The sequence below is a fragment of the Chrysochloris asiatica genome, unplaced genomic scaffold, assembly GCF_000296735.1.
Source record: "Chrysochloris asiatica unplaced genomic scaffold, ChrAsi1.0 scaffold00005, whole genome shotgun sequence".
NCBI lineage: Eukaryota > Metazoa > Chordata > Mammalia > Afrosoricida > Chrysochloridae > Chrysochloris > Chrysochloris asiatica.
In genome coordinates this window covers 14,614,709-14,639,159 of record NW_006408523.1, presented here as the reverse complement: position 1 = coordinate 14,639,159, position 24,451 = coordinate 14,614,709, and positions in this window count along the sequence as shown.

The window sequence follows — 24,451 nt, the reverse complement described above, 5'->3', positions numbered from 1 at the left end:
GCACTCAAAATACAGCAGGGGAAGAGCTGCCTCCTCAAAGTAGAGTTAATTGTGATGATACGAATGAAATAAAGTTTTTAGGACCTTCATTTGCTCATGCAGCCAACATAAAATGAGTAGAAACAGTTGCAAACATCCATTAATAATCAGAACATGGAATTATGAAGTATGAATCTAGGAAAATTGGAAGTTGTCTAAAAATGATATGGAATGCATAAACATTGATAGAGTCTGATTGGTGGGGATGATTAACATGCTCAATTGTTAATCAAAAGACTGAACATTCAAGTCTAACTTGAGGCCCTCAGAAGAAAGTCCTGGCAAATTACATTGAAAACTCTAGAGAGCACAGTTCTAACCTAGCACACATGTGAGTTAAAGTCGAGTCAGTGTCAGCTTGTACAGTTCTACTCAACACCTAAATATAAATCGATGTATTTAATATAACACCAGGACTCCTTATAAAGAATGTTGTTGTTGTTAAGTGCCATCAAGTTGGTTGCTACCTATAGTGACCCTGCATAGGGTTCCCGAGGAGCGGCTGATGAGCTTGAACAGCTAATCTTGCAGTTCAACCTGACCTTGCAGTCTAGCACGTTAACCCACAGCGCCACATCAGGACTCCTTATAAAACATAGTGTTTATAAAATATAGAGATTATCACATTTATGTCCCAATTTTCACTTTGCATTACCAGGCCAGCAGTTGTTGTTGCTATGTGCCGTGGAGTCAGTTCTGACTCATAGTGACCCTGTATAGGGTTTCCGAGGCTGTAAATCTTTACGGGAGCAGAAAGCCTCATCTTTCTCCTGTGGAACATCTGGTAGTTTCGAACTGCTGACCGTGAGGTTTGCAGCCCAATTTGTAACCACTATGCTACCAGAGCTCCTTTGGGCAACAGTAGAGAATTAGAAAAGGCATCCAACTCTTCGGGCAGACAAGCTCCATAGACCCAGGGGGTCCACACCACTCTTCATGCTGGTCCTGCTCATGACACGCACCTTAGCCTCTACCATCCATAGGAAGACAAGGATGTGAGCTTACTTTGGATTCTGTAGAGTTTGTACACGGCAGCATCTCTGAATGCTCTGTGTTAATTTATAGAAAGAAACACACACATCAGAGAGTGAATCTGAACATTGCTTTATATATTGCTTCAAAACACTCTTTTGAAGGTTCCAAATGTAAAATATATGTATATATATATATATATATATATAATTTTGTTAATCTTTTCAGAGTATGCCAATGATTCTTTCTCTTAAACCAAATGAGGGAGCTCTTCATACTTCCTGAAGAAAAGCTGTCTGTCCTCGTGTGGTGCTCCATTTTGCTAACTCCAAAACCTGACATTTCTGGGGGAGCAGAGACTAGTCAGTTCTTAATGATAAATTAGAGAAGACAAAATGCTCTGCTTTATGGTGCACAGGAGCAATTATAAGGAAGATAAACAGTTCCAACATTTAATGGATAAACAAACGTGGCAGGATTATTTATTGAAATACTAATTTGTGATTTTTTTTTTCTTCGTGTTCCTGTAGGAGCCTGCAGAAATGAGAAGATGTTATCCTCCTTCTAAGCAAGAAGGTGGGCATGCCAACAAACAGATGAGGAAATGTTCACCATCATTAGCCATTGTTATTGCTGTTATTAAGTGCCACCAAGTCATTTCCTACTCAAAATGACCTGTATAAGGTTTCTGAGGAAGAGCTGTGGGTTTGAACCACTGACCTTGTGGTTAGCGGTCCAGTGCTTTTTCTATAGTGCCACCCCAGGATGCCATTGTTGTTGTTGTTAAGTGCCTTTGAGTCAGTTCGAACTCCTAGTGACCCTGTATAGGGTTTCTGAGGAGCAGCTGGTGGTTTTGAACCACCAACCTTGTGGTTCACAGTCCAGTGCTGATCCTACAGCACCACAAATCAAAACTACAACAATTTATTGTCTCACCCCAACATTAATAGCAAAATTCAAAAGAACACAGAACAGCAAATGGCGGCAAGGATTTAGAGAGACTAGAACATCCAACATTGCTGGTGGGACTATATAATGCTTCAACCATTGTGGAAATCAGTATGGCACTTCCTCAAAAAGCTGGAACTAGAAATGCCATATGACCCAGCAATCCATCTAGTTGGTATATATCCTAGAGAAATAAGAGCCACAACATGAATAGATAGATGCATATCATGCTCATCATGGTACCAAAAAAGATGAAATCAACCTCAATGTCCATCAGTGACAGAGTGGATGAACACACGTGGGTACCTACACACAAGGCACTACTAACCAAGGTTGAACAGTAACGATGAATCTGTGAAACACTTCATAACATGGATAAACCTGCAGGATATTATGCTAAGTGAAATTAGTCAATCACAAAACGACAAGCATTGTATAAGACCACCATTGTAAAAAGTAAAGAAAAGATGTTCACACTAAAAGAAACATTTTTGATGGTTACCAAGGGTGAGGGGAAGGGGGAGTAATTCATTGGCTAGAGGGCAGACACCTGCAAGCTTGGGTGAAAGGGAAGGCAATATACAATAAGAGGGAGTTTGACAGAAGTATGAAGGCACTTGAGGACATAGAGAGTATTGAGAGAGAAATTCAGTGGAGGTAAACAGTGTTACATCTGAAACCCTGTAATAACAGTCATCTAATGGTAGAAACGATATCACTGCTGATGTCCAATGGGTCTTGGCTGAAAGCAGAGAATACCAGAAGAATGCTTACCTGTGCTTTACTGACTATGCAAAGGCTTTCAATTGTGGATCATAACAAGCTATGGACAACATTGTGAAGTATGAGTATTCCAGAACACTTAATTGTGTTCATGAGAAATCTGAACATGGACCTAGAGGCAGTTTGAACAGAACATGGGAACACTGAATGGTTTAAAATTAAGAAAGGTGTGTGACAAAGTTGTATTCTTTCACCATACTTATTCAACCTGTATGCTATGTAAATAATCCGAGAAGCTGGGTTCTATAAAGAAAAACATGGCATCAGCATTGGAAGAAGACTCATTAACTATCTGAGATATGCAGATGATACAACCTTGCTTGCTGAAAGTGAAGAGAATTTCAAATACTTACTGATGAAGATCAAAGAGCACAGCCTTCGGTATGGATTGCATCTCAATGTAAAGTAAACAAAAATCCTCACTACTGGACCAATAAACAACATTCTTATCAATGGAGAAAGGATTGAAGTTGTCAAGGACTTCATTCTTCTCGGATCAACCATCAACACCCATGGAAGCAGCAGTCAAGAAATCAAATAATGTATTGCATTAAGCAAATCTGCTGCACAAGACCTTTTTAAAGTGTTGAAGAGCAAAGATGTCAGCTTGAGAACTAAGGTGCACCTGACCCAAGCCATGGTATTTTCAATAATCTCATATGCGTGCGCAAGATGGACAGTGAGCAAGGAAGACTGTAGAAAAATTGATGCTTTTGAGTTATGGTTTTGGAGGAGATTATTAAAAGTGCCATGGGCTGCCTAAAGAACCAATAGATCTGTGTTGGAAGAAGTGCAGCCAGAGTGCTCCTTGGAGGCCAGGATGGCCAAACTTCGTCTCTCATACGTTGGACATATTGTCAGGAGGGACCAGTCCCTGGAGAAGGATATCATGTTTGGTAAGGTGGAGGGTCAGAGAAAAAGAGGACAACCCTCCTGCCCCCCAGCAAGATGGATTCATATCAATGGGTTCAAGCGTGGCAACAATTGTGAGGTTGGCCCATGACATGGGCAGTGTTTCGTTCTGTTGTGCATAGGGTCACTCTGAGTCGGCACTGACTCGATGGTACCTAACAAAAACAAGGACCAGGAAGTATGCAAGCAAGCTCTCTTGGCTCCTTTAGACCATGCAAGCTAGCAGGACCTTCTTTCTGCAATGTGCACCCCTCTCAGCTGTGCAGGCCTCCTCCCAGCCCCCTTAGAACAGGCTTCTTTGCCTCTGGCTTTGCAGCTGTTTGCCTCACCACTGCTGACTCACCCAGCTCATAACCAGTGTAGCAGTTTTCTTCAGCTGCCATCTAGAAACAAGTTTCTGCTGTCCCCATCTGCTCTGCCACACAGGGCCTCTTCTGGGCTCTTGTTGTCTTCACTGTGATAACACTTGACCTATGCTGCAGATCTTTTAAGAGGTTCTCTGCTTCTTCTCTCTGTTTCTTCTTTTTTCCCTCTTATTGTTTCCATCTTTTGTCTGACAACCTCTGTGAGTTGGCTAAATATATAAGCAAACTCCTTGTTATTTTATGGCATAGCCCTCCCACTAGGGCCTTAAACTGACCAATCCCATCTAAGTAAGTCACAGACACTTCATTTGCATAGTTGGCTATATTCACTTCATTTGTTTAAGTATATCGACCAATCCCTGCAAGCTGCTTATCAATCAAGGTGCATACAAAGCTGCATCCAGGACCAAACCATAATTCATTTGGACTTCTCTAGAAAATTGTCCATCAACCTGGACAAAAGTAACAAACTCTTTGGGGAAGAAACTAGAACAAAGATAATTCCTCAGAGTTTAGGGGAAATAAATTTTTCCCACAGAACCAAGGCAAAAGACCACATAAAAGGAACTCATTTCATGACATGCTAAGCCTTCAAGATTTTCAATGGCTGATTTTTCAGAAGTCGATCACCAGCTCTTTCTTCCAAGGTTCTCCTGAATGAATGCAAACCAACAACCTTCCAGTTCATTAGAAGCCAAGTGTGTTGATCATTTGTACACCCAGGATCCACCCTCCATCTCACTTGTTGTTAAGCGCCACCGAGACAGTTCGAATTCATAGCAACCCTGTATAGAGTTTCCAAGGAGCGGATGGTGGGTTTAAACCACCAATACAAAGTCAGTGGTCCAGTGCTTATCCTATAGTGCCGTATCAGGAGTACCACTAAACCTGTCAATTTCCTCACTTTATAGTCACTTTATTTCCATAGATTGTCCTGAAAATAGGTCACTCTGGTCTGTCATATTGCCTTCTCTGAATTCTAAGTCACATGGAGAAAGTTGTAGAGGTCCAGTTTTTTACCAACAAGAAGAGGATTGGTTTTGATGCAAATTGCTATCGTCCCTCCCCCAACACCCTGGTTTGTTAAAGAACATAACACTTTCCTCATGCCTGTGGCTGTAGACTGGCCACTTAAGTGCCTTTATTATCTGTCATAAAGGAATTCTGCTCCAAGGTAACTAAAGTCTCTTGTATACAGTAAGCTAATAGCATAATACTTCTTAACTTTGGCAGCAACAGATGTTGCTTTACATATATTATCAATTTAGATTATTTGTGTTATAGATTTATTTTGTTTAACTATAGATTCTTTGATCCTGGAAACACTAGAGAAACAAATCTTACATATGCATTCAATAATGTCAAATTTGAACACCACTTTTGACAAATCAGAATTTCTCTAATTATTTTTTGTTTCAGCACTTGCCTACACCATGTATATATTAATGTGTGGCATTGCTGATAATGCAATGGACCACAAGGTGGGTTGGAACTGCATGGTCGATAGTTCAAACTCATCCGTCACTCCTTAGAAACCCTATACAGGGTCGCTATGAGTCGAAACTGACTCAATGGCACTTAACAACAACAACAACAAAAACAAGATATGGAGTCTCGGTGTGGCCCTGCAGGATAATGCACTGGACTGTAAGGTCGTTTTAACCCTAAGGTTAGCAGTTCAAACCCACAAGCCACTCCTTGGAAACCCTAGACAGGGTCTCTATGAGTCAGAACCAACTCATTGGCACTTAACAACATCAACAAAAACAAGAAAGAATAAGAGTGAATAAATTAAGCATTTGACTCAAGAAGATGGGGGTGGGGAAGCAAACCAAGGAAAAGTTGTTGTTGTTGTTAAGTGCCATCGAGTCAATTCTGATCCATAGTGACTCTGTATAGGGTTTCTGAGGCTATAAATCTTTATGGGAGCAGAAACAGCTTTTCCACAGAACAGCTGGCAGTTTCAAACTTCTGACCTTGAGGTTCACAGCCTGATTAGAAACCACTACACTACCAGAGCTACTTAAGGAAGAGTAGACAGAAATAAATAATAAAAGTAAAAGTTTGTTGTTGTTGTTGTTGTTATGAAGAGCCGTCGAGTCAGTTCTGACCCATAGCAATCCGGTACAGGGTTTCCAAGGAGCAGCTGGTGAGCTCGAACCACCAACCTTGCAGTTCAAACGGCTTTGCAGTCTGGCACATTAAAAGTAAAAGTACACATTAGTAAATTATAAAAAGGAACATGCATAACTGATAGATACAATAAAACCTGTAAAAACCAGAACCCATGTAAGGCAGAAACCTGTAAAAGAAATAACATGCAAATCTTTTCCACAAAAAAGAAGAAATAGAAAAATTGTAAGACTTTTCTCTGTCAAAGACAGAAAACTTACAAGACCTCAGAAAGCAAAGTCATCCCATCAAGTTCAAACTTGGACAGGTTTTACTGTACATGCAACCATTTTTATTCATTCACAAAAAAAATAAAGCACTAATTAGGCCAAATGGAGAAAAATAGAAATGCAAATGGGTAATTTACCAGATACCAGTTACAGAAGAACTCAAGGTTTAAGACTTAGCTCTGTTGCTTTGCAAGGAAACAGAAAACCCTGAATGCTACTCTAGAAAAATGGAAACGACCAACACTGATGTAATTGTTGTTGTTAAGTGTCATCTAGTCAGTTCTGACCCATAGCAACCCTGTATAGAGTTTCCAAGGAGCAGCTGGTGGGTTTGAACCATTGGCCTTGTGGTTCAAACTGACCTTGGGGTCCAGCGCATTATCCTGTAGTGCTACACCAAGACTCCACATTGATGTCACAACCAATGTAAATCTTGTACTCGCAGAACTGTGTCCTGGAAAGAAATTACTATTTTTGTCAAACAGCCTCCTCATCCGTGACCACAAAAAAATGCTGGTCCTGAAGTTTTCCAAAATGAATTCTTCCAAATTTTCAAAATTTGAGTTCTAATAATATTTATCCTTTTCCAGACTTCAAAAAAAGCAGGAACCTATGAAAATCATCTTTAAAAAGCAAGACTAAGACTTGCACTAGTGTCCATGATAGAATAACAGTTAACAAAGTTTCTGCCCTCCTATATGAAGTAGCAATAACACCAAAAGAAACAGGTAACATCGATGAAACAACCGTTTTCTAGACACTGGGTATCAGCCCATGATGGAGAGACAGGAAGTACAGGAAGGAAATGGACCCTGTGATTTGGTAGCTTAGCGCCTTGAGAAAGCTTCCAGCCTGCAATGTCAGGACAAGGACCCTAGGTGGTGCTCAGTGAATACCCTGAATGGAGAAAACTAAGAGGAGACCCAGACATACCAAGGCGATTAAAGTTCACAGGACAGACAGGAGAGAGCATCTCAGAGACAGAAGCCTGTAGGTCTGCAGAGGGTACCCCTGAGTGGTCAACCAAATACTGATGATGTATCTGCTGAGGACACTACCTGAGACTCAGAAAATAACGGTCTGAAAGGACTAGAAGGAACGGTGCCTATTGCTAACACAAGGTCCGGAGGAGTTCTTGTTGCCACCAGCCACACTGGAAAAGAACTCCTAATTCATAGTACTTTAAGAGAAGACTTGAGAAAGTCTTGCCTCAGTACACAGAATTAATTAGACCTAGGCTGAACACTGTTACAAACTCGATTAACAATTCACAAATTCACAAAAAGTTCAAATTGTTTCCAACTAATCTGACTGCAACCCAGAATAAAGCCCCAAAATATGTATATTGTTGCGACTGTTGCATGGTGCCAACTCAGAGGGATGTTGTATGGGGTTTCTGAGAGTGATTGGTGGGTTTGAACTGCCAACCTTGCAGTCACCAGTCCAGTGTTTATCCGAGGAACACAAAAAATATTTAACATCCAACAAGGTAAAATTCATCATGCTTATCACCGATTCGCTATGGGTCGGACCCGACTCGATGGCACTTAACAACAACAACAACAATCACCGATTCAAATATTCCCAGGCAAGAAAACACAATCAATAGTGATGATAAGATTAATCAAAACAAATCCAGAACTGCTAAGATGTTCGAAGAGCTCATAGGGATATTAAAAGTCACTGTATCTCCTAGTGAAGTCCTGGTGTGGTGCTGCAAAGTCGGTTTGAACTGCAAGGTCGGGCAGTTCAAGCTCACCAGCCACTCCTTGGAAACACTATACAGGGTCGCTGTAAGTCGGAACTGCCTTGACAACACTTAACAACAACAACATAACTCCTGGAATGGTGCTGTGGGTTAATGTGCTGGAATGCAAAGTTGGTTTGAACCACAATAACAGCATAGTTATAATTTGTATGTTCACATTTTAAGTAGAGATATGGAAGATTTCATAAAAGATCCAAATTAAACCTCTAGAGAGGAAGCTGCAATGCCTAGGGTGACAAATCTATTAGATGGCATTTATGATAGATTAGACGTTGCAGAACAAAAGATTAGTGAATTTGAAGCAAGAGACATTAAATACAAATAACATACAATACATACAACAAATTATACCTGTTTAAAATGTAGTTTGGTAAGCTTGACATATTATATACCCGTGAAACTATGACCACAATCAAGATGCCGGCAAATCTCACTACCATCAAGTAAGTTTCAACTCATAGGGGTTCCTAAATTGTAAATCTTTACAGGAGCAGAAAGTCTCATCTTTCTCCCATGGAATGACTGGGATGGGGGCTTGAACTGCTGACTTTGTGGTTAGCAGTTCAGTGTTTATCCCATAGCACCACTAGGGCTTCACAATCAAGTCAGTAATCATAATTACTTCCAAAAAAGTTTCTTCATACTTCTTTATGCAATTCCCTTCTCCTGTTCCTATGTGTCTCTGCCCAATCCTATCGGTTACGAATCGGGCTGCTAACCTCAAGGTCGGCAGTTAGACTACCAGCTGTTCCGCGGGAGAAAGAGGCTTTCTGCCCCCATAAAGATTTGCAGCCTCGGAAACCCTGTACAAGGTCGCTATGAGTCAGAACCCACTCCACGGTACTTATCAACAACAACAAATCCTATCCTCAGGCAACCACTAACCTGAATTTCCTAGGTGTTTGTACAAATGACATCAGAGTTGTTGTTGTTAAGTGCCAACAAGTTGGTTCCAACTCATAACGATCTCACGTAGGGTTTCCAAGGAGTGGCTGGTGAGCTTGAACCACTAACCTTGCAGTTCAAATTGACATCGGAGTAGGGACTATTTGTAGTCTGACTTCTTTGACTCGACATATTTATTTTGACATTCAACTACATTGTCTGCCTGTCACTAGCTCATTCCTTTGTGTTGCTGGGTAGTATTCCAGTCTAAGGATTACAGCACTTTGTTAATCCATCATCTTGCTGACAGACATTGAGGTAGTTTTCACTGGAGGGCTTTTCTAAATAAACTGCTCTGATCATTTGTGTACATACAAGCTCTTGTATGGACAAACACTTTTCATTTGTTTTGGACAAATATGGAGAAGTGGAATGACTAGATCACACAGTTGATGGGCATTTAATTTTTGAAGAAATTGTCCAACTATTTTCCATTCTGGTGTATTTCCACAATAAATGAGCGTTCCAGTTACCCCACATCCTTGTTGTTGTTGTTGTGAAGTGCCGTCGAGTCGGTTCCAAACCATAGTGACCCTGTATAGGATTTCTGAGGAGCAACTGGTAAGCTTGAACTGCTTTGCAGTCTGGTGCATTAACCCACAGCGCCACACCAGGACTCCATCCACTTGGTATATTCCGTTTTCGTTTTGCTTTGTTTTGTTTATTTTAGCCATCCTAATGTTTGCATAATGGAATCTCATTGTAGTTTTAATTTCCTTATGTGGTGCTGTGTGTTAATGCGCTGTACTGCAAAGCCATTTTGAACTGCAAGGTTGGCAGTTCAAGCTCACCAGTCACTCCTTGGAAACTCTATACAGGATTGCTATGCTTCGGAACCAACTCGATAGCACTTAACAACAATGCCTGAGTATGGGTGTGGCACTGTACTGGACCACTAACCACAAGGTATGTGGTTGGCAATGAACAGCATTTAGCAACAACAACCACAAAGCCTAATGAAGTCCTGGTAAGGCGCTATAGGATAATCACTGGACTACTAGCTGCAAGGTCGATGGTTCAAACACAGCATCCACCCCTTGGAAGCCCTATACAGGGTCTCTAGGAGTTGGAACCAATTTGATGGCAGTTAACAACAACAATGCCTAATGATATTGAACATCTTTCCATATGTTTATTTGCTATTTGTCTATATGCTTGTTAAGGAGCTCTGGTAGCATAGTGGTTACAAACTGGGCTGTGAACTGCAAGGTCAGCAGTTCGAAACTACCAGCTGTCCGTGGGAGATAGATGAGGCTTTCTGCTCCCGTAAAGATTTACAGCCTCAGAAACCCTGTACAAGGTCGCTATGAGTCAGAACCCACTCCATGGCACATAACTACCACCACCATATGTGCTTAATGAAGTGTCAGTTGAAATCTTTTGTTAAGTTTTTAATTAAGCTATTTGTTTTCCTATTAATGAATTTTGAGTGTCCTTGACATACTCTGTAGATAAGTCCCTAACCAGATCATTGTTGTTGTTGTTATGTGCTGTGGAATCGGTTCCGACTCATAGCAACCCTGTACAGGGTTTCCAAGGCTGTAAATCTTTATGGGAGCAGAAAGCCTCATCTTTCTCCTGCAGAACAGCTGGTAGTTTTGCACTGCTGACCTTGAGATTAGCAGCCCAACCATAACTACTACGCTACAAATATTTCACTCAATCTGTAGCTTTCCATTCTCTTAACAATATCTTTCAGTAAGGAAATATTTTTAATTTTTATGAAAGCAAAATGATTGATTTTTTTTTTTCTTTTTGATCAAGCTTTTGTTATTTTATGGAGGAAATTTATTCATCGTGCTTTTGGGGCCTCCAGTGCTACATCAGTTTGTTGAAACATTTCAATTTGTATTCCATCAATTCCCAGGGCCTTGTTCTTTGCCGATGGATGCCTTCAGTGCACAAAGGACTTCTTCCTTCAGTACCATTGGCTCTTGGTCACATGCTCCCTCTTGAAACGGTTGAACATTGACCATTTCTTTTTGGCACAGTGACTCTTCCATATTTTTTTTTGATGCTTTCTGTTTCAGTCAATATTTTGCCCAGAGAATCCTTCAGTATTGTAATTGAGGTTTGAATTTTTTCCTTAGTTATTTCAACTTGAGAAATCCTGAGCTTGTTCTTCCTTTTGATTTTCTAACTCTAGGTTTTTGCACATTTTATCATAATATTTGACATTGTTTCTAGAGCTGACCTTTGAAATTTTCTGTTCAGCTCTTTTACTACCTCATTTCTTCTGTTTGCTTTAGCATCTCCATGCTGCAGAGCAAATTTCAGAGTCTTTTCTGACATCCATGTTGGTCTTTTCTTTCTTCCTTGTCTTCTTAATGACCATTTGCTTTCTTCCTGTGTATTTTCTTGATGTCATCCCACAGCTCTTTTGGTTTTCGCTCTTTAGCGTCTAAAGCATCAAATCTGTTCTTGAGATGATCTCTAAATTCAGGTGGTATATATTCAAAGTCATATTTTACTCTTGTGAATTTGTTTAAAATTTTTCAGCTTCAGTCTAAACTTGCATATGAGTGAGTAATTGATGGTCTGATCTACAGTCTGCCCTTCGCCTTGTTTTGGCTGATGATATGGAGGTTTTCTGCTGTCTCTTTCCACAGATGTAGTCAATTTATATTTCTGTGTATTTCATCTGATGAAGTGCAGGTGTTTAATCATCTTTCATGTTGTTTAAAAGGTATTTGCAATGAAGAAATCATTGGTTTTGCAAAATTCTATCATGCAATCTCCAGCATTGTTTGTATTAGCGAGGCCATAATTTTTTTTAACTTCTGATCGATCCTTCCTCTTTGTTTCCAACCTTTATATTCCAATCACCAGTAATGATCAATACATCTTGAGTGCATGTTTGATCAACTTAAGACTGAAGAAGTTGGTAGAATTCTTCAATTTCATCATCACTGGCTTCTTCGGTGGTCGGTGCATACATTTGCATAATAATGGTATCGATTGGTTTTCTGATTGGTGCCTGGATATTAACATCCTTCTCCATGGAGCAGCTGGTGGATTCAAACTGATGGCCTTGGGTTTAGCAGCCAAATGCTTAACCCACTATGCCACCAGGGCTCTTTCAATAAATGGTAACTGAATGAATTGAGGTTGAACTATGTGGCAGCAAAGTTCCTTGCCAATGCTAAGTGAGTTTATATTTTGTCAGTTTGTTATAATGTGGTGGCTTGAGTGTTGTTAGGATGTTGAAAGCTGTGCCACTAGACCTTCAGCTACCAAAAGGCTCTTTCCTACTGGACAGATTTCAGCAGGGTTCCAGACTAAGATAGACTCGGAAGAAAGACCTGGTATCTACTTCTCAAAAATAACTAGTGAAAACCCCATGTTTTGAGTCCAGGGAAGCAGTAGCCAAGAAACCAGACAACATATTGCATTGGGCAAATCTGCTTCACAAAACCACATTGAAGTTTGGCAAGGCAAAGATGCCACTTTGATGACTAAGGTGCATCTGACTCAAGCGATGGACTTTTCAATCGTCTCATATGCATTGGAAAGTAGGATAATGAACAAAAGAGATGTTGCATTTGAAGTATAGTGTTGGCAAAGAATATGGAATAAAGCATGGACTGCCAAACAAATCAGTCTTAGAAGAAATACAATCAGAATGTTCCTTAGAAACATGGACAGTGAGACTTCAACTTGCTTACTTTGGATATGTAATCAGGAACAATCAGTCACTAGGAAAGAATATTATTTTTGGTAAAGTAAAGGGTAAACGTAAATGAGGGAAACTTTCAATGAGTTCAGATGACATCATTGCTGCAACAATGGGCCCAAGCAGACCAACAAATGTGAAGACGGCCATTGTTGTTGTTAAGTGCCGTGGAGTCAGTTCTGACTCATAGTGACCCTGCACAGGGTTTCCGAGGCTGTGAATCTTTACAGGAGCAGAAAGCCTCATCTTACAGGACTGAGCAATGTTTACTTCTATTACGATCATAAGGCCATGATGAGTCAGAGCTGATTCAATGGTAACTAACAACATTGTTAGGGAACACTTTCTTCTCCTCCTACTATCTTTCCCCACCCCTACTCAATAAAATCACCTGCCCAATTCTCACTTCCCAAAACTCTTGGAAAGGAGTGGGTGTCCTTTCTTAGATTTGTGAGAGACATCTAATAGTAGCAGCAAAGATGGCGGAGGTAACTGCCGAGCATCCAGTCCCTAACCTGGACCTGCCGAGCATCTGCTACCAGAGTTCTCTAGCCATGATTGGTTATTAAATCTTAATCACAGCCTTCTCCTGCAATCAAGAGGCTTGATTAACTCCATTCACAGTCCTGCAAGGTCAGAAATGAGGAGGCAGAAAGAAGAGAGAAATCAGTGGAACAATCACTTGGAGCTCTGTAACTTGTCCAGTGAGATGATTTCATTACTTGTTAGCCCCTAAGTGACTTCACACCAAGATTCTCACTCCCCCATCATCTGTTTTCCCTTTCAGAGATGTTCTGCTGTGAGTCCCACGGCCAGCCACTCTTCCCAGGGGTGAAGCTATTACCAAGAAAGGATCCAATACAAAAAGCAGGCTGAGTCAAGAGTTTCCCAGGTCAAGCAATGAAATTCCTTCTCAGTAAAACACCTTAGTGATATGAAATCGGAAAATCGGCAGCCTCTGACCCTACCACAAATTTTACCTGAGGTTCTTTTATTAGAGTGTACTTTCCTCCTAAAAATACAAAACAGCAACACTAGCTTTTAGCTTCTGTAACAGAACCGTGGCAGCCTCTCAATTGTTCTTGGAAGCAGCTGATCGCTTCTTGATGATGAGGCTGAGCCCAGAGCTATCCACTGTCCCCTTTGCCTGCTCTAGGAATCCACCTGGAATGATGTTTCATTGTCTAACTTGCTGGGTACTCACTCAGGTGTGCATATTTCTCTATCACCATCTCCCTTGTTGTTGTTGTTGTCAAGTGCTGTGGAGTCGATTCCAACCCATAGCGACCCTGTATAAGGTTTCCAAGGAGCAGCTGGTGAGCTTGAACCACCAACCTCGCAGTTCAAATGACTTTGCAATCTGACGCATTAGCCACACCAGGACTCCCACCATCTCCCTTAGCAGCTGCTAATGACCTCTGGTAGCGTAGTGGTTATGAATCGGGCTGCAAACCTTAAGGTAAGCGCTTCAAAACTACCAGCTGCTCTCCGGGGGAGAAAGATCAGGCTTTCTACCCCCATAAAGATTTACACCCTCGGAAACCCTGTTCAGGGTCGCTATGGGTCGGAACCGACTCGACGGCACTTAACAACAACAATGAGCATAATAGCTACTAATGGACAGAAAGTCGTGCCTTAGAGGAAAATGATTACCCTCTGAAGACCCCCAGAAGTCTGTTTAACTACCTTGGGGGGGGGGGTTGGAGCAAGGATAAAGAACTGTTTCTGGCACCAGTCAATCTAGAATCGTCTAAATGGACAATAATATGGTCCATTTTATCTTTTACTGTTCTCTTTCATTCCCTTTCCCCCTATTTGCTCTTTGTACATACTACTTGGCATTTAGACACAACTGTCTGATTCGTACTTAAATCCAGAAGAGAGGAACTTAGGTGTTCTTCTCCCAAGAAGACAACTAAGGTATGCTTGGATGCATCAAACCCTGCAGAAGGGAGCTTAACTTTGGGGAACCTAGGCTAATGATGATGTGTACCATTCTACTCACTCCCGATCTGTTGATTTGGTGAGGAGTAAACACTTTTTGACCACACCATTAGAACAGCATCTGGTCTGTGCGCTGTTCTGTACCATCTTCACTAAGGTGTGACTAGAGACGTTGTAGAAATTGACCAGCAAGTCCATCTTAGAAGAAACCTTGCTTGTGGAAGTGAGGATGTCGAGACTCCAGCTTGACCACTTTGGACATGCCATCAGAAAGGACGAATCACTAGAAAGGGACCTTACGTTTGGTCCATGAAGTGGGTTGGCACAGTGACTGCAACAAGGACCTCAAACACACCAACAGTCACAAAGTCAGTGCAGGACTGTGCACAAGCTACCTTTCCAAGACCCTTCCAGAGTTCTACCAGATGGGATTTTAGGAGTTCTGGTGTGACACTGTAGGATAAACAAACCCACCAGCCATTCCTTGGAAATCCTATACAGAGTTGCTATGAGTCAGAACCAACATTATGGAACTTAACAACACCAGCAATGTATATATATTGGAAGCGTGATGGCTACATACTATAAGCACTGCACAGTGAATCACAAGGTCAGTGGTTCAAGTCTACCAGCTAATTGCTCTGCCAGAAAAAGATAAGATTTTCTGCTCCTGAAAAGATTTAAAGCCTCAGAAACTGACTCAACAGCAATTAACAACAACAAGTAGTCCTTGAGGTGTGGTACTGTAGAGTAAGCACTGGATTGCTTACAATAAGGTCAGAGGTTCAAGACCACCAGCCACTTTGTAGGAGAAAGATGAGACTTTCTGCCCCTGTAAAGACCTACAGCCTCAGACTCCCATTATAGCAGGGGTGGGGAAACTTTGTTCTGACAAGATTTATAAGATCATTTGTAGGCCATACAAAATTATCAACTTAAAAATTAGCCTGATGTGTTAGTCACAAAAGGAGAAATACTGCATTGGACCATTACTGTAAAAGAGTAAATAAAAGAACCCATAGTAAACGGGAGAGGGGATTGTTTGCTGGTTGTTGGAATGTGGGGGGCAAGGAGGTGAGGGAAGGCAGGGGAAGGTAGAGCACAGGGCAGAGAATAGACACAGGATGGTTTGGGTGCTGAGGAAGGGGGCAATTTACAAGAAGGGGGAGGGGAATGGAAGAACAAAGCAGGTGGGAGAACAATTAGGCAGGTTTGCATGGGCTAAGTGGGACAGAGGTAAAGAATGATGTATGCACAACCTTGGAACAACCGGGCTATGAGATACAGGGATTGAAACATGGTTAGAATGGGGGAAAAGGAGGAAATAATGTTAAGATGCTTGGCTGTCTTTTGAATCTTGGTTTCCCTTGCCTACCATTATAAAATAGACACTGAAAGGGGAGAGAAAGGAATAGCCAGAAATATCACCATAGAAAGCTTGTAAGTCTATCTTCTGCCTATAACTGATTAGATTACCTAAAATGGGGCTACAAAATGCCCAGTGAAGGAGGCTTCCTGTGGAGCCTCTGCATTACATAACACTGTTAGGGTCCGAGACCACCATCCAATAAGGAGACCAAGAGGCAAAGATAATGCAAAAGCAGGCGGGCTTTATTCAAGCTAGCATGCTAGGGTCGAGTGGCGGCTGGCAGTGTAGTGTTCAGCGGTGTTACAGCAGTGTTACAGCAGTGTTACTGCATCAGCTCACCAAAGCTGGACCCCAAGCAGTTCACAAACCGCACCTTATATAGGGTTTTGGGACACACCATGGGAGGGGGATATGCAAACTAGGATTACAACTTTTACCCAATGGAGCATTCAGAAACCGCGGGATCCAATAGATTTAAACATAACATCACATAAGTGACCTATAGTACTAAGACTTTTTCCAGTCCTACCGGCCTCATCTTATCTGTTACCTGTTCCGGCCACCTGGCCTGTGAGTCTTCAACTGTGACAGTTTTATGAGTGTGCTCTTTACCCCGCATTTGTGTCTCTTGAGACATTCTGTTGGGGACTTGCCTAGCCATGCCTGGTTGTCCTTATGGCCCCGGCCTGAAGCAGGTCTCAGAGCAAGCTCTTATGCCTGAAGCAGCGATTCTTGCTCTGAGCCCTACTTTCAGCCGTCCACTCTCATTCTCACAAACACTATAGGTGTAATCCTGAACCGAATCCAGAATATTCAGAGGTAGGAAATTTCCACTTGAAAGGACAGGCAGATCCGCCAGGAGTGGCTACAGGAACAGAAGATACTTCTCGAAAGAAAGACGGACAGGAAAAATACAAAACAATATAGGCAGACCGACTGATTACTACAAGAACAAGCAAATTGCTCACCTAGGAGACATCAAGGCAAGTAGTTGGGTCCCCTCAGAGCAAACCCCCTTCCAAGACTAAGACTCAATGGGAATACACACTCTGATTGGTGACCACATTCATCACTGATAAGGGGAAGTGAGGGAAAAACAGCAATGAAGCTGCGAGCTAAGCCCTACAACGTTTAATAGACTCCTGTGAACTCTGGTGGAGACCTGGTTGGCCAGCAGTGTGGCAAGACCTGGGGACTCTTGGGCCCAGAGTCAGTGACATAGCCACAGAAGAATAGAGTGGAGAATGAAGAATCCAGCTGATAAGAAGAAAAGAACACCCACACTTGCAGACAATACCCACTTGACCTGGCTTCAATGATTGGATGATCAGAACTCAACTAGAAGAAGAAAGAAGAGGGGAAAAAAGAGTAATCTGATATAATTTGATGAACTTGACCTACACATATGGATGCAGTAGCTCAAAAGAGGGAACAAATTTTTGCAGGAAGGATCATTCCCACCCCCTCCATACACAAAGTAGACAGGGATGGGCAACTTGGACATTGGCTACCCAAAGTGAGGGGGCTACAAATGCAAGAAATGACTGTTTTACAAGCTTTCAAGAGGAAACCTAGATCCAGAGGGCATGGAGGAAGGTATCCAATCTGTCTAGGCAGGGCTGATGAAAGGAAATGTGGATAGGTCTCTTATGATACAATAGTGAATAATTGTTATCAGGACTGATTGTGAGGGTTGGAAATATAAAGGTAGACATTTTGTAGCAAGGAGGGGAATGATTAACTTTGCAGTCTAGGAGTGGAGGCCCCTGGGACCATCAAGGGAGAAGAGCGAAGAGTGGGAACCTACCCAGAGAAGCAGTGACACCAGAGATGGAGGCAGAGATGATGACGTGGAGAGATGGAGCAGCTTTGGACTTTAGATCCAGAGAGGGAGAGGGGCTGTGTGCTGATGACCCGGGGGCAGGCTTGCAGGATATACCCTTTGGTTGGTTGATGATGCATGGAGGGGATTGTAATCATGGCAATGAAACAATATACGATAGGATGAATGTAAAACTAATGTTCTCCCATGTAAACTATCACGTAATTCACAATAAAACATTTTAAAAATAAATTAGCCTGATGTATTTGGTCAAACATTCAATTAACTCACCCCGGAGTCCTGATGTGGTGCTGTGGGTTAATGCGCTGAACTGCAAAATCAGTTTGCACTATAAGGTCGACAGTTCAAATTCACCAGCCGCTCCTTGGAAACCCTATGCAGGGTTGCTCTGGGGCAGAACAGACTCGGCGGCACTTAACAACAACAACACCATGATGGCTGGAGCTGTGGTTGCCTTGGCAGGGCCAGACCAAATGATTTTGCAGGCCTCATATGGTGATATGAATTCCTGGTGTGGCACTGCGGGTTAATGAGCTGGACTGCAAGGTTGGTTTGAACTGTGAGGTTGGTGGTTCAAGCTCAGCGGCCACTCCTTGGAAATTCTATACATGGTCTCTATGAGTCCGAACTGACTGGACAGCACTTAACTGCTGACCTTGTGGATAGCAGTCCAATGCTTCTCCTATAGCGCCACACTCAGACTCCTCAAGGGGCTGATTGTTGTTGTTGTTGTTGTTGTTGTTGAATGCCCTTCAGTCTGTTGTGACTCCCAGTGACCCTGTCTAGGATTTCTGAGAGCAGCTAGTGATTTTGAAACTCAGGTTAGCTGTCCAGTGCCACACCAGGACTCCAACCTCATCTGGTAGAAATTTGGAAAGGTTTTGGAAAAGATAGCTTTGGATGTAAATTTTCAAACACAAACCCAAACCTGTTCCCACCAGTTCATCAGATCACTCATAGTGACCTTAAAGGACAGAATTGAATTGTTCCAGTGAAACAGCTGTAAACAAGGACCAATATTACAACAGGTGGTGATAGGGTGTGTGGAGACGGCAGTAAATCTAAAATGTTCATCTAAACTTCACAAGAATTCACACCATGTGTTGGGCTTAATTTATTCCATTTCAACCCCTCATTTGCCTCCTTTCTCCCTGTTGAAGTTTTACCTGTGAGTCACAGAGGCCGTGTTGAAAGAGTTAATCACCAACACCATTCTTGACATATGGCCTTGACTGAAGAAACCGCTCCTCAGCAGCAGAAAACAGCCCGGCAGCAGTCCCATGTGTCTACACTGAAAACACGCTGCAGCCAAGTTAAGTTTTGAGAGGTTGTTCAGGCAGGATGTCATATTCAGATCAGCCCAAAGGCAGAGCATTGTGCCCAAAGTGGTGGTCACATGCACCACCTAGTTTGAAATCCAGTTTGACTTTGTGTTCAGTTTTCCAACTGGATTGAGTCACCCCCAGATCAAAGCAAGTGCGCCGCATCAGAAAGCAAACCCAGTCCAGGGGGCTTGCCTTTCTGCTCCGCCCCAGAGCTTTCTACAGTGTAGTATACCTTTCATCAGGGTGACCCAAGAAAGCATGCCTTCATGAATTAGCTCTTCAGTTAGGACTTTGCCATCAACAGTTGGACAAATGTTAGTGACACTTCTTATTTCATTTGAAGTCAAGATAACACTCATTCAGATGACAGGCATCACGACTGGAACATAATTATATTTCCAACTGAAAACAAACACGCTATGCAACGTTCCTTCTCAACTGCAGCCTCAGGGCCCCAAGGATTTGGAGACATATTTTCAGGGAGCTGCATCATCTCTGAATTCTTTGCAGTGTGGTGGTGTTGGGGTTTTTTTTTTTTTTTCTATTTCAGTGATTTCATTAAATTAAATAGTATTCTCTGTGCAATCACTTTACGGTGTTGTTTAGTGCTGTCCAGCCAGTTCTGATTCAAAGCCACTCTGTTAAGGGTTTCCGAGGAGAGGTTGGTGGATTTGAATTGCCAACCTTGCAGTTCAAACCAGTCCTGCAGACCAGTGCTTATCCTACAGTGCCACACCATATAGCCAATAATAACTTCAGAGCTCATGTCTGCATTTGTGTTTATATTAATACTGGAGACAAGTAGAATTATCCAATTAATGAAATAAGAAGTGAGATTCATTACTAAATGGAAGCACAATATAGTGGATTCACTACGCAAATGAAGGTTTGCCATGGTCTAACTAGAAAAAAAAGTGGTGGGAAAATTGATTTATCACATAGCCAAAGGGGGTATATTGTTGTTGTTGTTAGGTGCCATTGAGTCGGTACTGACTCATAGCAACCTTATGCACAGCAGAACGAAACACTGCCCGATCCTGGGCCAACATCACTACTGTTGCCATGCTTGAGTCTATCGATGCTGCCACTTGGCCAATCCATCTCATTGGGGGGTATAAGCAAAGCAAACTTACTTTCAAACTTAAGCAGTAAATACCAGTTCAGTTTCAGCAAAACAACATCATGTTCAAAATCCAGTTAATGTTAACCTATTGGGTTTTTACATTTTTATTTGTATTCATTTTATCAATCTGATTTAATGAATCATTTCATAATGTGAGAAATAGCTCTTGTGGGCATGGTCCATCTTCAGGAGTTCATGAGATTGCTAGACCTGGCAGACTGATGGTTAAAACAAGCAGGCTGTTCTAGGACTAGGAACTTTAAATAAGAATACAGCCATTAAGACAATGAGCAAGCCATTTTGGCTTCTGGGGGGGGTGGGGGTAGAGAAAATGGGACATGCCATAGAATTGTATATGGGGAACTGAAACTGGAGGAGGGGCTTTTTGAGACAAGTATAAAAACCATTTGTGGTGGGCCATGTGGTGCGTCTGCCTGTGTCTACTGTGTTGAGCGCCCAAGTTTGCAAAAGCGGATACAGAAAACCTCATTGTCACTAAAATAAGTACAGATTGGATGACTTGAGCATTTGTCAGTATAGACATTTCTCACAATAAAATCTTAAAATAAAGATTTTATACATAGTTTGATATTTCCAAATTTTTAGGTAAAAATTAAATAAAAAGAATCTAAAAAATAAAATCCTTTCAAATCTGACACTTTTGCTCAAATTTGATAAATAATGAAGTGTATCCTAGTCCTTTCCATTGTCAAAAATGCACTGCCCTAGATTAACAAGTAGAGAGTCCTGGCTATTTCTCAAGCCATTCTAATTAAAAGTGAAGTGCTTAGTATAATGACACGGCAGGAGTGGGCCAAGTTCAAGGTTTTAGCCAGCAAAGTCAAACACTAACATCAATAATTATATCTGCAATATTCATTTCCAGTTGGCTATAGGATAAATAAAGGAGCTCTGGTAGCGTAGTGGTTATGAATCGGGCTGGGAACCTTAGGGTCAGCAGTTTGAAACTACCAGCTGTTCCTTGGGAGAAAGATGAGGCTTTCTGCTCCTGTAAAGATTTACAGCCTCGGAAACCCTGTACAGGGTCGCTATGAGTCAGAACCAACTCCACGGCACATAACAACAACAACATAGGACAAATAACCACTTTTTATCCAAAAATTGCTTCAATTGCATATGTTTTCACCTTTAAAAAAGTCTTCATGAATAACATAGATAGTGTAATCTAACTTAGAAAAAGAAATATGGATTAAATATATAAATAAAAGATCATCTAAAAGGGAAATGCATTTTTTTCAAATGGTTACCCTTGGGTTTAGAGATTTAAAAGGGAGGCTTGAAGAATAAGTAGTTGAATAAAACCTTTGATTTTTACCTTATATGATTTGAACTAGCTTAATTCTTTTATAGAAACATAAAATTGTTCATCATTTTTAAATTTCTCATGACTATAATATCACGTGGAGTCCAACACCTCCAGGCTTGAAACTCAGCACTTGACATTTTAAGGCCATCTTAACTTCTTCCCTTCAATGAGTACGTATCCATTGATAATGACGTCTCGGGCTCCTGCCTGAGCACTGGGGATATAGTTATGCTTAGAATACTCTCATGGAGTTTTCTGGATGAAGAGAAAGTCGAATGGGAAATTCATAAATGGTTAGATGGCAGTTTTAAACAGGTGTTCATGGGAGGCCTCCGTGAGGAGGTAAAATTTGTGAGGAGCAAATCTAGCAATGTTGTTGTTGTTGTTATGTGCCATGGAGTCAGTTCTGACTCACAGTGACGCTGAATAGGGTTTCCGAGGCCATAAATCTTTATGGGAGCAGAAAGCCTCCTCTTTCTCCCGCGGAACAGCTGGTAGTTTCGAACTGCTGACCTTGCGGTTCGCAGCCCGATTCGTAATCACTACGCTACCACAGATCCTTAATCTAGCAATAGTATTTAAAAAAAAGAAAAAGAGCCAAAGGCTTGGTTCTAAATCTTGGTGACACGTGTGTCTGAGTAGAACTGTGCTCCATAAGGTTTTCAATGGCTGAGTTTTCAGTAGCTTCCCAGACTTTTCTTCTGAGACTCCTCTTTGGTAGACCCAAATCTGCAACCTTTATATAAGTAGTCAAGCACCTTAATCATATGCATCACCCAGGGGTTCCCCAAGCAATAGATTGTTGTTGTTGTTGTTGTTAAGTGCCGTTGAGTCGGTTCCGACCCATAGCAACCCTGTACAGGGTTTCTGAGGGTGTAAATCTTTACGGGAGTAGAAAGCCTCATCTTTCTCTTGCGGAGCGGCTGGTAGTTTCGAACCGCTGACCTTAAGGTTCGCAGCCCGATTCGTAACCACTACGCTACCAGAGCTCCTTCAAGCAATAGACAGAGAAATAGAATTCCACATAGAGGGTACAGCTAATGCGGGCCCTCTAAGAGTGGTAAAAATCTCATGCCGTTACAGCACAGTAAACAAGGTGGGGAACTACTGGTACATTATTCCAGAGAAGCAGTGAGGATGGAAGATCATAAGAAGCTTCTAGACCATTCTAAGGCCTTGACTTTTGCTCTGACAGAAATGGAGAGCTATTGCAGGGACATACTCCCTTGCCCTTGAACTCCAGACTCAACTCTAAGTCATCTCTACAGAGTATTGCAATAGGGAGACCAGAACCTATGAAAAGAGCTGAGTAGATTTCAGCTGCGATGAACTCCATAATGACTGAATATCATGTTAAACAGTACAGTTCGAAACTGTCAGTAAACCTAAAGGTAAGACAGCAGGGCAAAAATATGCATATGTTTTTATAAATATGCCTCTGTTTCCTTAAACGGAAGCTCCCAAAGGGATTTATCTCAGAGCTACTTGAACTGATCTTGCTCAACTATTTGGATGCCTCCATTTTTAGCAAACTGGCCAGTTTCTGTATCAATCACCCGGTGGTATTAAAAGATAGTCAACAATGATTTTGTTTATTAAATAATCCTATCTCTGACAGATTCTCCTGGAAGTTAATCTGGGAAATAAATTTTTTCTCTAAAGATAGCAGTTCCTATTTGATTCTTCAGCTGTTGAACCAAAAGAATATTAGAGCCCCATCTGGTGGAGCTGATGTTTATTTAGTGGACAAAATGAAATTGTTGACTGAGAAGCATGCAATTGCTGTTTTCAAAATACAGCAGTTCGTCTCAGCCTCTTCATTTTACATGTTGGCATCCCTTTCCTGTTTCCTGCTTGGCCGGACTTCCCTCTCCAGCATCTGCCCACCTCCTTCTCTTCCCCTAGGAAAACAGCCTTCAAGTGTAGAGCATTTAACATGCAGTGAAACCTGTAAGAGCCCGAACCTGTAAGAGACTACCCTGTCTGCCTGGGTCTCTCAAGTTTTTCACTTTGGACAGCAAGCTTACCACTTTTCTATTGCTCATGTTAGTGAAAAATATTTAAGTTTTCCTTCTCTGACAGGTTTCTGTCTTGCATGCATTCAGGTTTTCCTGCAGCTGTATTTATTAACATTTAAAAAGTTAAATATTGGTAATAAAGTAGAAAGACTAGATAACCTTATTTCATAATTACATCACAACATATAAAACATATCATAGTGTACACATATATACTTTATGTAATACATTATGAGAGTCCTGTTGTGGTGCTGTAGGATAAGCACTGTACTGCTAACCACAAGGTCAGCAGTTCCAACCCACCAACCACTCCTTGGAAACACTATACAGGTTCATATGAGGCAGAACTGACTTGATGGCACTTAACAACAAATAAATATATATATATGGAGCTCTGGTAGCATAATGATTATGAGTCAGGCTCTAACCTCTAGGTCAGCAGTTGGAAACTGCGAGCAGTTCCATGGGAGAAAGATGAGGCTTTCTGCTCCTGTAAAGATTTTCAGCCTTGGAAATCCTATGCAGGGTCACTATGAGTCAGAACCAACTCCACGGCACATAACCAACCAATATATGGTGATGGTGGTTGTGTGCCGTGGAGTACGTTCTGACTCATAGCGACCCTGTACAGGGTTTCCGAGGCTATAAATCTTTATGGGAGCAGAAAGCCTCATCTTTCTCCTGTAGAACAGCTG